The sequence below is a fragment of the Leucopleurus acutus genome (genome assembly GCF_964270905.1).
Source record: "Leucopleurus acutus genome assembly, chromosome: 14".
Classification (NCBI taxonomy): Eukaryota; Metazoa; Chordata; class Mammalia; order Artiodactyla; family Delphinidae; genus Leucopleurus; species Leucopleurus acutus.
The window spans coordinates 38,395,499-38,409,939 of NC_139156.1; the positions used below are offsets into that span (position 1 = coordinate 38,395,499).

At 43.6% G+C, this 14,441-nt stretch overlaps 1 protein-coding gene across 8 annotated transcripts in view; it reads left to right on the plus strand.

The window, feature by feature from the left end:
- SGMS1 (sphingomyelin synthase 1) overlaps positions 1–14,441 on the plus strand; it is a 289,370-nt gene that overhangs the window by 97,514 nt on the left and 177,415 nt on the right. Inside the window, exon 5 of one of the 8 annotated variants that reach the window (XM_082854352.1) lies at positions 2,359–2,452. The exons of 6 other annotated variants lie outside the window; for them this stretch is intronic. The gene's annotated coding sequence lies outside the window, so the exon portion shown is untranslated. Of the gene's footprint in view, positions 1–1,903; positions 2,453–14,441 lie in introns of those variants that run through there. One more of the 8 variants, XM_082854355.1, reaches the window with a different exon arrangement.

Sequence of the window (14,441 nt, forward strand, 5' to 3'; positions counted from 1 at the left end):
AATTAGCTTCTGCATTCAGTCTGTTGTGGCATAACGTGTCATGTACCCTCTGAAAAACTCCCCCGATACTCACAGAGAAAGAACATTAACAAGGCAAATATCATCTTAATATTATTATAAAAAATAGTTTTGGCCTCATGGATTACCTAAAAGATAGGCCTCTTGGGAGGACCCCACTTGGAGAACTTCTGGGCTAGAACATAGCCACATGGCCACACCTAGCTGCAAAAGAGTCTGTGAATTGCTTCTTATTCTAGGGGCCAATTTTAAAAAGTGAGGGTTCTGTTATTAAGGAAGAAAGGGAGAATGGATATTAAGAGACATTTTGCAATTTCAGATTCTTTTTTTTATATATTTTTAAATTTTATTTTATTTTTTGAGTGTGTTGGGTCTTTGTTGCTGCGCGCGGGCTTTCTCTAGTTGCAGCGAGTGGGGGCTACTCTTCGTTGCGGTGCATGGGCTTCTCATTGCAGTGGCTTCTCTTGTTGCACAGCACAGGCTCTAGGTGCACGGGCTTCAGTAGTTGTGGCACGTGGGCTCAGTAGTTGTGGCTCGCCGGCTCTAGAGCACAGGCTCAGTAGTTGTGGTGCACGGGCTTAGTTGCTCCGCGGCATGTGGGATCTTCCTGGACCAGGGCTCGAACCCGTGTCCCTTGCATTGGCAGGCGGATTCTTAACCACTGCGCCACCAGGGAAGCCCTCAAATTCTTATTATATCAAAGTTTGGTACCCGTGGTGGGTATACAATTGCCAAAATGTTGGTTTCCCTTCTCCTTGTCCTCACATTAGCTGGGAAAAATGGGCATTTCACTTAGACTGCATCCTTTAGAAATACCTATGAAAGGGACTTCCCTGGTGGTGCAGTGGTTAAGAATCCACCTGCCAATGCAGGGGACATGGGTTCGTGCCCTGATCTGGGAAGATCCCACATGCCACGGAGCAACTAAGCCCGTGTGCCACAACTACTGAGTCTGTGTTCTAGAGCCCACGAGCCACAACTGCTGAGCCCGCGTGCCACAACTACTGAAGCCTGAGTGCCTAGAGCCTGTGCTCTGCAATGAGAAGCCACCGCAATGAGAAGCCCCCGGATTGCAACAAAGAGTAGCCCCCGCTCGCCGCAACTAGAGAAAGCCCACGCGGCAACGAAGACCCAACGCAGCCAAAAATAAATGAATTAATTAAAAAAAGAAAAGAAAGAAATACCTACGATGGAACACAATGGCATATAGGTGGAGTCATAACTGCAGAGAATTGCATTTTTAGCATTTGTAGGTTAATTATATGAAATATCTTTTGTTTGGTGCTCACAGGCAGCTTTTTGATGTCATGTTTGGGTCTTTTGAACTTAACAATGTGCTTCCTTTCCTTGGGTAGGAGTACAGTTGCAAGTGAAATGCGATTTCAGCCCAGCTTTGATTCATAGTTGTTCTTTATGGGTTTGAAAGTACAAGGGGAGTGACATTTCCTCTTGGTCATTTTGTAAACAGTTCCCACTTCTCCCTGGCAGCATCCTGTTGCTGAAGAATAACCCAGTTCCAATTTACGATGTGAAAGAGCAGTTAGGAATATTTGTGCTAAAGAGCTTATAGTTTAAAAAAACGTATATAAATACAATAAAACTGTTGGGGCTTAAGTGGCATGATTTGGAGCTTAATATAAAGCTTAATACTGATCTCATTAATTGATGGTATGCGTTTAAGGCATTTTTAGTGCCATCCTCATCTTTAAATCAATTATTGTAATAGCTTTTGGGTGAATGAGGACTTAGGAGATATTTTAACATCCTACATACGGTTATTTCAGCCTCTGAGGTGGGAGAAGCCTTGGTGTCTTTCACACCGTTGATTGTCTGTTTCCTGACTGAACTGATTGAGAAGGGAGTTTTGGGTTTGGGATGGGAGTGGGTTGGAGAAGAAGCAGAGAAGGTAAATTTAGAGGCTCAAGCACTTGGGGAAAACGTGTGCCTGGTTGGAGGCCACGCTGGGGTAAGTACTGTGGACAAGAAGAATGACGCCTGCCGTTTTATTAAACAAAGGATGTTGTGGCCATAAAGCCATTGGCCACTGCAGCTGCCCAGACCTCGTACCCTGAGGGGAACTCAGGATGGAAAAACACAGGCTGCCAGCCATCAAGCCACCAGCCATCAGGGTGCAGTTACCCCCATGGTGCACCCTGAAGGGAATTCAGGATGCAGAAGAATAGGAACTGGCCCTAGATAGTTAAGATGCATATCAAAGGAATGATTTCAATAAGCCCAGACTCTTGCATCTTCCCCATATGTAAATTAACCTGAGATGTCTGTTTTTTGTGATTAGTGTAATCTTTTGATGTTCAACTAGAATTTTTTTTTTTTCCCCAGTAAAAATTCCTGTATCTTCTGGCTCCTCCCTTACCTCTTTGAACGAGTTCCTCAGAGCTATCTGCGAGGCTGCCATCCCGGGCTATAGTCCTCAGTAAGGTTTCCGGATAAAACATAATTCTCAGCTTTTAGGCTGTGCATTTTTTTTCAGTTGATAGTACTCTGGGGGCCAGAGAGGGTCATTGCAGTGTCTGGTGACCTTTCTGAACTGGAGCTGAGAAGGGCTGTTTTCCTCACTTTGCTCTCTTCCCCAGAGGCCCCTGAAAACCACCCAGTGGTTGCCAGTTTCTGTAGTACCTTGTGGTATACAGTGTTACCAGGAATTGGGTTGAAACCCTGGTTAACACAGAGTGCAAACGAGTTTTTGTAACCTGAACTTGCGGGACCGAGACCTGCCAGTTCTAAGCATACTGTATCTGGGGAGCTCAAAGTTTTTAGCAACTAGCATCGTAATGGTAGCACTTATTACCCATATATGAGCATAATAGAAAAATTGTGAGCAAAACTGATAAGAAGGGTATCCCTATTAGTTTTTGAATATATTTCACATCATCACCTGGTGACTCTCCGAGCTGGCTGCCCCTGAGAAGCGTGGCTGCCCGTGGTGCCCTCCCCTCTTTTGGGGATTTACGCTCATGTCCACTCCACGTATCACCCTGGTCTGCCTTGGGGTGGCAGAGGTCAAGGTGCTGGTTAAGAGAAAGTCTTGGTTAAAAGCCATGTGGTCATTTATTGCAGCAGCTAGTGATTTGCAAACATGGGCTAGAATAGTTTTCTGATACTTTAAAATAAGCCCAAAACAACTGTTTTAAGATTGCAAAACAGTGAGTGTTTTGATTTGTCAGTTCCTGCATTTACTAATCACTGAATGTACAATTTCTCTGTGTAATAGGCTCCACTAGTGCAGGGCCAAGAGCAGTGCCTTATTGTATTTTCTCATCAGCTCTTTAGTGGGCCTGGAGACTTCCTGGCCTCTTGGCTGGCTCAGGAGGCATTTCAGGATTGTAGCCAGCACTCCCAGGCCTTCAGACACAGGTCATTGCCTTTTGCACAGACGGCCCCAGGGTGTTTTGGAAGCCATGTGTGACTTTAAGGAAAAGATTAGAGTCTCTCTGGAAAGAGGCAGAAGCATGTACTACGAACTAGCTGCTTTGGGGAATTTTTTTATTCTCTCGCTCTCAGTTCTTCCTGATTTCCCGGCTGAGTCCCACAGCAGCTTTTGCACATGCCTACTTCCTTTTTGAATTCCTGGCCTCCCCCCCCCGCCCCCGAGCCCAGCTCATGGCACATGCCCTCGGAAGTAAGTCTCGGAGAAAGAGCCTGCCCTCTCCCTTCTTCCTCTCCACCAGTTTAGCTGCCATTTTCCCGGCAAGTGTCATGCTGGGCTGGTCCTGAGCTTCATCGTGTGTGGGCACATCTTATCTCTTACTCCCTCACACATCTCCTTTTGTCCTGCCCTCCCCTCTGTCCGGTGCCCAAGCATCCTGCTGTTACATTTAGAACCTTGTGGTACAATTCTTGAAATGCACCAACTGTCTCATGCCTCTATGGGTGTCTTTCATGTTGAGACCCATGCATTCCCTCAAGGGCCCGCTTCACACATTGTAATCTGATAGTCGTGCCTTGAATATTCACAGAGCATTTGTTGACCACCTACTGTGTGCATGGGAGCTGGGGTGCAGATGCCAGGAGATACAGAGATGGGTCGGACTGTTTGTGCTATTGGTAGAGAAGGGGAGAGAAACGTGGGAACAAACAGAGATTACTCCTAATAAAAACATGAACCAGCTATAGTGAGGACCCAAGGGGAGAGGAAGCAACTGTGCCCTGGAAGATGTGGAAGTGGGCCCCCGGGACAGGAAGAGAGGGTCATACCAGCCATCAGCCAGAAGCCAGTGGGGGTTTCCTATGTCCCCCTTTGCTGATGGCATTTCACTGTGACTAGTGTAGAGCAGAGGGACACCTCTATAACTAAAAGATCTCTAATGGTGGATTTGGTTCACTGTGGCAGGTGGTTGGAAAGAAACATTGAGGGCTGTAGATATCCCTAAAGTAACACATGGGCAGGTGCCAATTCTCTATATCTTTGGGGCCAGGCTTTGACCTAAGAAGATAAGCAGTCCTTGGTATGGTTTCTCAGCGCTGGAGGGCTTCCTTATATTCTTCTGCTCTAAGAATTTGTTGGTTACATACTCACTGCTCAACAGCTCAGATACTTAGATGCCCTATGTCTGTGGAAAGGCCTCAAATACTAAGTCTCAGGATGAGGCTAAGTCACAAGGTCCTCCCAGTCCAAACCAGATCGTGTTTCAGTTTCAGTGGACCTTTGACTTTTCATTCATGGATGGTACTTATCTCAGTTTGTAATTGTGTGTGTGTGTAAATACCTCTCTGCTCAAGTTATTTTAAAGACAAGAACTATTGCTTTCTCTTCAACCTTTTATCCATACTGCCTGCACTGGGCTTGGTCTATAATAAGGAAAGAATGAACAGGACAGACACCCATCCAGAGAAGTGAACTTCTCTGTCAACACACAGAGACTTTGCACAGCACAGTCTGAGAATAGATAACTGACTTTTTTTTTTCATTTTTTTAAGTTGAGGTATGGTTGATGTACAATATTATGTAAGTTTCAGGTGTACAACATAGTGATTCACAAATTTTAAAGATTATGCTCCATTTGTAGTTATTATAAAATATTGGCTATATTCCCTGTGTTGTACAATATACTTGTAGCCTATTTTATACCTAAGAGTTTGTACCTCTTAATCCGCTACCTCATATCTTGCCCCTGCCCCCTTCCCTCTCCCCACTGGTAACCACTAGTATTTTCTCTATATCTGTGAGTCTGTTTCTTTTTTCTTTTTCTTTCTTGTTAATTTTGGATAACAGACTTAATTTGGTCACGGAAAAAGGGCAGAAGAAAGTCATCATTTACCAAAGTCCCTTCCAGCAGATGGTGTTTGCAAAACCGAAAAGGTCTTTTCAAAATAGAATGTGCTTTGATGGAACAGGTCTATATCCGGGTTGTAGTAGTGTTTACGTGAATCTATACGTGTGATAAAATTTTATAGAACTGTATGCAAAAAAAGGGGACAGGAACTGTACATGTAAAAACTAATGAAATCTGAACAAGGTCTGTAGTTTAGTTAATAGTATTGTACCAATGTCAAGTTCTTGTTTTTGATACTTATATTGTAGTTATGTAAGATAAGAGGGGAATACATGGGAGCTTTCCACTGTTTTTGCAACTTCTGTGTGAGTCTAAAATTATTTCAGGAATTCCCTGGTGGTCCAGTGCTTAGGACTCCGCACTTTCCCTGTCAAGGGCGTGGGTTCAATCCCTAGTTGGGGAACTAACCGTAGATGTGTGGCGTGGCCAAAAAAAATTTTTTTTTTCAGAATCAAAGGTTAAAAGAAAAATACAATGAGATACCACTACATACCTATAGCTAAAAAAAAAGGCAAATGAAACAACAATAGATATTACCAAGTGCTGACAAAGATACAGAACAACTTGAACTCTCTTGCATTGCTGGTGGGAATGTAAAATGGTACAGCCACTTTGGAAAACATGTAGTTTTTTACAAAGTTAAATATATACTTACCATACAAAATAGCACTTTCATTCCTAGGTATTTACCCAGGAGGAGTGACCTCTGTTCACACAGAAACCTGTAGGCTAATATTTGCAACAGCTTTATTTTTTAAATATTTATTTATTTTGGCTGTGCCTTACTGCTTGCGAGATCTTAATTCCCCTACTAGGGATTGAACCCGGGCCCTCCGCAGTGAAAGTGCAGAGTCCTAACCACTGGACAGCCAGGGAATACCCAGCAACAGCTTTATTTCTAACTGCCCATAACTGGAAAAAACTCACATGTCCTTCAACAAGTGAGTGGATAAACAAACTGGACATCAATGGACTATTACTCAGTACTAACAAAGAACAAACACAACTATCTGGATGAATCTCAAATGCATTATGTTATGTGAAAGAAGCCAAAAAGGTACATTCTGTATGACTCAAAAGGGTACTTACTGTATGATTCCATTCGTATGACATTCTGGAAAAGACAAAAGTATAGGGTTAGAAAACAGATCAGTGGTTGCCAGGGGCTGGGAATGGGGGAGAAGATTGACTTACAAAGGGCATAGGGAACTTTTTGGAATGTATGAAATAGTCTGTATCTCAATTGTGGTGATGATTACATGACTATATGTTTTGGTAAAAACTCATAGAACTGTTACCTAAAAATGACAAGTTATTGCATGTAAATTATACCCCAGTAAATCTGACTTTAAGATGAAAACACAACCACCAACAAAAATGAATAATTAATGATGTTCTTTGGCTTAAATACCCATGAAGAATTCAGTGTCTGTCACTTGTCCATGATTTGTAAGGATTTGTGAAGTCATTGGTTATATAAGATGTCTCGTTCAAACACAGGAGTATAACTTCTTCAGTACTTTGGCCTCTAATTGAGCAATGGAAATAACTATCACCATAGAGATGGATGCTCTAATCTTTTTAAACAGAATGCTGCTGGGATATTAAAACAAAAGCTTCTGGTTCTTGCTTTAGCGGATGCAGTCTTTAGTATGTGAATATTTAATCAGATGTCACTCTGTCTCCTCTCCTGGCTTCTTTGCCATTAAAACAGTCATTAATGGAGTAGACTTCTGTTTTGGATTGTTTTAAATCTCAGCCATAACAACTGTGCTGTGATTTTTTTTTTTTTTCCCTAGAATGGATGAGAAAATATCCTATTGGGGAAACCCAGTGTTTTGATTTGATGGGAGGAAGGAAGGCTAACTTCAGCACTACAGCTAGTATAGTTTAAATATAACTCACAAATGTCTACAGCAGGAACTAGAAGATTCAGACTGTAAATTCAATGCCCTGGAGCTCTGAAGCAGTGTCTCTTGATAACCACCATCCTTTGTAAATCGAAGTCAAAATTTGAGTTTTAAAAAATTTTATTTATTTTATTTATTTTTTTTGGGCCGCGTTGGGTCTTCGTTGCTGCGTGCGGGCTTTCTCTAGTTGTGGCGAGCGGGGGCTACTCTTTGCTGGGGTGTGCGGGCTTCTCACTGCGGTGGCTTCTCTTGTTGCGGAGCACAGGCTCTAGGCGCGTGGGCTTCAGTAGTTGTGGCACGCAGGCTCTAGGGTGCAGGCTCAGTAGTTGTGGCTCACGGGCCCAGTTGCTCCGTGGCATGGGATCTTCCCAGGCCAGGGCTCGAACCTGTGTCCCCTGCATTGGCAGGCGGATTCTTAACCACTGCACCACCAGGGAAGTCTCCTCAAAATTTGATTCTGAAGGAGGATTTAACTATGATCTGTTAACTGTGATTTGTAAGGTTGAAGGATATAACTTCTACCTTTATGGAATAGATAGCTGGATAATGCATGTGAGGTTACAACAGTCTTTTCCCAGCAGAAGACTCCTTGTTAATTTAAAACCAGGGTTTACTAGATTGGCTTGGATTTAATGCGATCCAGTAGTCTTTTTCAGCTGAGCAAACACTTAATCATTAACCACATGTTATGCGTGTTATGAGGGGTTGGGTTTGCATAGGCAAATAAGCCTCAAGCCCTGTTTTTAAGGAGCTCACCATCCAGCAGGGTTGACAGAGCTCTGTGCAGCCCCCTTAAGGTCAGCTGTAGGGGAGACCCCTAAGGAGGAGGCCCTGACCTGGGATGCATCACTTGAGTCGGTCCTTGGTGTGTAAGGAGGCTTTTGTTTGGTCCTGAAAGAGAGTGCCCAATTTTTCAGGCAGGAGGAGACAAGTGCTGTATGAAAGCTTTTGTGATCAGGGAATCATTACATTGAAACGGGGCAAAGAATTTCTTCCCTTCCTCCCCAACTAAATAAGTGTTAAAGTAAAAGCAACATATTTATATATATATATATAATGTATACAGTAAATATTCAGATTATCAGGAAAGATATAAAATTATAAGTAATTTACCCCCTCTATTAGTTTCTATTGCTGGTATAATTAATTACTACAACGTCAGTGTTATGAAACGACACAAATTTATTATCTTAATGCTTCTGCAAGTCAGAAGCCCAGCATGGGTCTCACTGGGTTAAAATCAACATGTCCGAGGCTTTTGCCCTTTCCTGGCTTCAAGAGGCTGCCAGTGTTCTTTGGCCCATGGCCTTTTCCTCCATCTTCTCTCCGACCATTTTTTTGTAGTCAAATCCAGGAAAGGGTCTCTGATTTTAAGGACCCATGTGATTAGACTCGGGCCACCTGAATAATCCAGGCTACTCTTCCCATGTCAATATCCTTAATTTATCACATCTGCAAAGCCCCTTTTGCTGTGTAAGGTAACATAGTTACAGGTTCTGGGGGGGTTAGGATGTGGACAGGGGGCCGTTATTTTGCCTACCACATCCTCCCATCCTTATTCCTTTTGTCCTTTCCACTGGTAAATTATTTGGATACCAAAGCTAGCATATATGTAATATATATTTATTTATATATGTTTATTTAAGTTTTTAATCCCATGTTTGATCATACTATGTAAAGCTATACCTTAAAGCACTTTCCTTTTATTAGCATTCACTGAGCTACCTGTTTTATTGTAAGTGCTGTAATTGGATTCTAGTTAGTAGCTGTTACCTTTTTTTGAAGGTCACAAATAATGATGGAGTGACCATCATTGGACATACATCTTGACATTCTTTTCCACACGTCCTTAAGGAAAATAAACTGAACTGCTGGAATTAGAGTAGTTGTGGGTTGTTAGTTTTGAAAGAAGATTTTGAGAAATTAATAAAAGGGAAAAGGAATGCATAATGCTGAAGAAAGTAAGCTCTTTAAAAGCCTTAAAGAAGGAAGCGAGCATTTGTTTATGGTTTATTATGTGCCAGTCACTGTGCCAGAGGGTGGCTTCCTTTTTTTCACGTGATATTCCACTGTGGTACCGAGAGAGCGGTTGTTAGCCCCAGTCTGCCGCTGAGGGAGGTGAGCGGTGGAAGCTCGTGTGACTCGCCCCAGGTTGCAGCTCTAGGGTTCACATCGCCCTTCCTCCTTCAGGGACAGTGGGGACCTCTTAAAGTTATATCCCCTACATCTCAGTCCTCAAGTGTGGGCAGCATACCCAGATGGTGACCCTTTTGATACCCTTAGATCGTTTAGCTCTTTGAATATTTGAGGTGCCCTCATAGGCATTATTTTCACTTAACAGAAGGTCTCACAGAACGAGTGGCTTTTAACGAGTTTTAAATGGAGCACTGCTAGCGCACAGCACCCTCGGGGGCGTCACGCGTTGTGGCCGGTGGCTCTGGCTGGGCAGCTGGGTCTGCAGCGAGTGGGTGAGTCCACCTTCAGCCAGCCCTCCGTGAGTCGTCCCTGATGGGCTCTGTCTTGGGGGATGACGTGGGCCTCGTCCATCCCAGGCTGAGCTGGGGCTCACGGTAACCAGGGCAGCTGCTGGTCTGGAGGCCTTGTCACAACAGAAGTTCTCCTGGCACTGGTTGCTCTGGGATGTTTGCATGTTGGTGTTTGAAGCTCCTGAAGCCCCTAGATGAGGCCATTTAGGGGTGCTTCTTCAGAAGAGCTTCCACACACCAGGTCCATATAGTTGCTGCCTTGGTCTGGCCTGGCAGGCCCAGCGGTGGCCGGTAGGTGGTGTATACCAGGCTGCTGGCTGTTAGCCGCCTCATCTGGAAGAGGGCAAGGGGGTTGGAGTCCACGGTAAACTGACCTGGATGCAGTGATGGTTTTGCCACCGGGATCATAAAAATCAGGGTGCTGTGTGCTGTTCAGGGCGCACGGGTGACTTCGACGGCTCAGGCCTTATTCCACTTGCTCTCGTACAGAAGTGTGTGCAAAATTGTGTGTATTGCTTCTCCAGAGTGAATGGTGGTTGATTAAAGGGTGTCAGAACCGCCTGCTTTTTAGCCTGTTTAGCTCGGCTCTAGCTGGCCTGGGCCCAGGGCCTCTGTGTTCCTGGGCTTCTGTCGCTTAGAAGAGCTGCATGGCAGCACAGAGACAAGGGGCTGTTTGTGTGAATTCAGACCAGTGGCAGCTGCAAGAAAGGAGAGTGATAAAGTCCTTCTGTTTTCCTTTCACTGAACTCTAAGGGCTACTTTAGGATTTTTATAACATTACAGCGATCCTTAGGAAAGCTTGAACTTGGAGCATTTATTCTAAGGATTTTAGGGATCTTTTGTGAGGGGAGGTGCTGTCTGTCAGAAGGACCATCTGACAGGGATGGAACTGTTGGCTGGACCCAGCTACCATCGGGCTGTGTGATCTTGTGCCAGTCACTCCCCTTCTCTGGTCCTGTGAGCCAGGGAGCTGGGACTAGAGCAGCCAGGTGATTTGCACTCAGTACCAGCACTTTGGGTACTGGTACACTGGTACTAGGACCCTGGGTCCCAAATGACATACTTTGCTGAGGATTTGGAGCCCAATAGAGCTGCTTCTGATTCCTGGGTCGCAGCACTTATTAGCTCTGTGAGCCCAAGCAAGTGACTTCACCTCCTCGGCCTCCGTGATCAGATGGGGATAAAGTCACTTGGATCATGGGGTGGTCGCCAAGATTCAGTTCAGTTAAATGAGGTGCTGCGCGACGAGAGCACTTTGCCAATTGGCTGGCTCCTGGTTAGGGTGCAGCTAAGTGTGGCCGCCGTTAACTGTAAGCTGCGTGGTATGAGGGCCTTGCAACACCCCTTTACTTCTTGTCATAGAGCGAGTGCCTCCCGTTAGCCTTAATTACAGTGAAAAAGATTCTGATAACTGTGGACCAGTGGGAAGTCCTTTCTCCCAGGGTTCTCTGTTCTTTCCTGTTACTTTAATTTGCTCCTTGAGGAGTTAGTGACCGACCTGTGAGGTCTGAGGAGTGGGTGGGCTCTGCTTACTGGGCTTCCCTTTAGGAAGATGATTCTATAACATGAAACAAAGCTAAAAACAAACATGGTCCAAGGGACTTCCCTGGTGGTCCAGTGGTTGAGACTCTGTGCTTCCACTGTGGCGGGTGAGAGTTCGATCTGTGGTCGGGGAACTAAGATCCTGCACGCCGAGTGGCGACGCCAAAAAAAAAAAAAAGTGGTCCAGATGGCTCAACTTGGGGCTTCTCAGTTTGGAACTTTGTTATTTCAACATGGCTTTTTCATGGTTCCTAATTTTTGTTATTAGAAGACAAATTTATGAGGCGTAGACGATGCAGAGGAAAAATGCAACTCTTTGTTTTCCTTGAGAGAGAATACAGGGATGTGTAAGGAGGAAGGCGTAACCTCTTCCCTAATATGTATGAACTCTGCTATTTTTAAGACATTTGGAGATGCAAAAATGAATTCAACTGATGTAGTCCTTGTCGCCATAGAGATTGGTTTATTGGAGCAGGGCAGCCATTAAATTATAGAAATAATGATTTAATTATAGTTGTGATGGTGCTAGGAGAAATACTGTGTATAATTATTGTGCAGTGTAGGATCGCATGTGATAGGGAGATCAGAACATCACCCTGGGGCAGTGGCTTCTAGCTTGAGATCTCAAGGATGAGAGGGGAGTGTGCCAGGGGAGATGAGTGCGTCTCTCCAGACAGAAGGAACACATGGGCAAAGGCAGAAGGGAGCTAGGCTCCTTAGAGCTACTGCAGGAAGGCCAAGGTAGCTCAGAGGCCAGCAAGCTCTGGGGACAGAGGGATATGGATCGTTCAGAGAGGTTGGCAGGGGCTGGACATCCAGGATCCAGATTTTTTTTTTTTAATTTAGTATTTATTTTATATTGGAATATAGTTGATTTACAATGTTGTGTTAATTTCAGGTGCATAGCAAAGTAACTCAGTTATACATATATACATATCCATTCTCCCTCAGATTCCCTTTCCATATAGGTCGTTACAGAATATTAAGTAGAGTTCCTTGTGCTATATAGTAGGTCCCCACTGATTATCTATTTTTTATATATATAGTAGTGTGGATATGTTAACAGGATCCAGATTTTATTCCAAAGAGCAGTGGGAAGGATTGAGCTAGAAAAGGGCCTTGATGCAATTTCATATGTGTTTTTAAGAGATCACTCTGGTTTCTTAGTGGAGCTTAGATTTGGGGGCTAGGAGCATAAAAAATAATGGGGAGACCAGTTTGGAGGCTTCTGCAGCCATCCAGGTTTATTGTGATGGCCTGTTTCTCAAGTGTGGAATGGAGATTAATATTTAGGAGGCACAGTGCATAGGACCACCAGATTGACAGGATGGGAGATGTGAGGGAGGGGAAGGAGCCCAGCTCAGTTCCAGTCCTGAGCAACTGGGAGAACTGTGGTACCATCTGAGCAGATAGAAAATTTGGGGGGATTGTGGTTTGGGCGGGGATGGAGATCTGCTGGACACACTCCTTCTTCTTTGGGGATGTGTTCCCCCCTAGATGTTGTGTTGCTTGCCCCCCATCTCCCTCAGGCCTCTGCTCAGATGGCCCCTTGTTAGGGAAACCTTTGCGGACCACGCAGTGGTCCTCCCCGCTGCACCTTTCACCATCTGACAAATTGTTTATTTTCTTATTTCTTTAGAGTGCATATCCTCTTAGGAGGGTGTGCTCTCCTTAAAGGCAGGAATTTTTGTTTGTTTTATTCTCTGCTGTGTCTATAGCACCTAGAACAATGCCTGGCGTATAGAAAGCCCTCAATAAATACTCGTTGAATGAATCATGAGTTTGATTTTCATTCTGGTTTTAATATCCTTTTCAAACTTGAGTGACTTTTAATTAACCTGAGGCTAGAAAGAGGCGTAGTGACACTGTTCATTTGACATATCAAGTCTTTTTTTTGTTTGTTTAGGCAGGATGAGTAGAAAAGTTTGATTTTCTTCTCTTTTTTTTTAATTTCCGTGTTAGAAATGATAGAAGAGGGCAGTTATGAAAATATTTGAATATCACATCTTTTAAAATTCTTTACAGATCAGTATAAACATGTAGCCCTCCATCTGATATATTGTTCAGATTTGGGGCTCAATTATAGCACATTGTAATTCCTTTGAGTTAATTATTTTTCTGGGAGCGGTCATTGACTTTTTGATTGCATCTTTTTAATTGCTAGGGAAAGGTATGGAGGTTAGGATCCAAACTTCCTTAAAGTAGAAATCTGAGGGCAGCACAGGATAAAAACCTTTTGTTAGAGATATTGCTGGATCCCTGGGTCTCTACACAGCCAGTAATTTGAAAGTACTAGTAGTTCATAAATGGTTTCCTGAAATCTTTTTTACTTTGGGTTCTAAATCAATTGCTATCACTTGTAAACAGGATCTGTACTTGTGAAAGAGAAGGCTGTATATGTAAATAAATGGTTATGGGTACAGCTGTTGAAGTCACACCTCTGTTTGAATCCCACCCCCTCCCCCCAATCACTTACTAGCTTGTGACAAGTTACTTCACCTCTTTCTTTAACATGGGTATTACCAAAATTGTTTTATTATTTGAGGGGTTAGGGGAAGACATATTCATTATTGTTACCATTTATAAGCTTAACATAATTGATGGTATTACTAAATGGGATTTAAATGTAGACGTATCTTAAAGAGAACTGTGTTAGAGGGTATAATTGGCTCACTCCAGTGTTCCCCAAACTTGCCTGAACATAAGAATCGCCTCGAAGTGCTTGTTAAAAATATAGATTCTCAGGCAGCACCCAGATTTACTGACTTAAGTCTCCAGAGGAGGGGCCTGGGAATCTTGCAAAGTAGGTAGGGTGATGACACATCTTGGATTTTGTGAGACTGTCCTTGCTTCCAGATATTCTGCTTGGTAGATTCTAGACGTGTGTTTATACTTGTCAGATTATATCCCAGTTTTTAGACAGGTAATATGTCACCGTTTATATAGGCCACCTTATTCAGAATCTTCTCTCTAATCAAAGCAGACATAACATGCTTCTGGGTTCCCAGGAACATGAGAGGATTTATAGCTACAGCACGACAGTGTTGGTGTAAGTTACTCAGCTTTCTTGGCTTTCTTTCTCTTTACAAAACCTATCTGATTTTAGTAATCTGCTCTGTGAAATATACTCAGGGACACCGTCAAGTATCTTGATGGCCTTCTGTCCTCCTGAGTCTCTAAGGCGTCAGTTA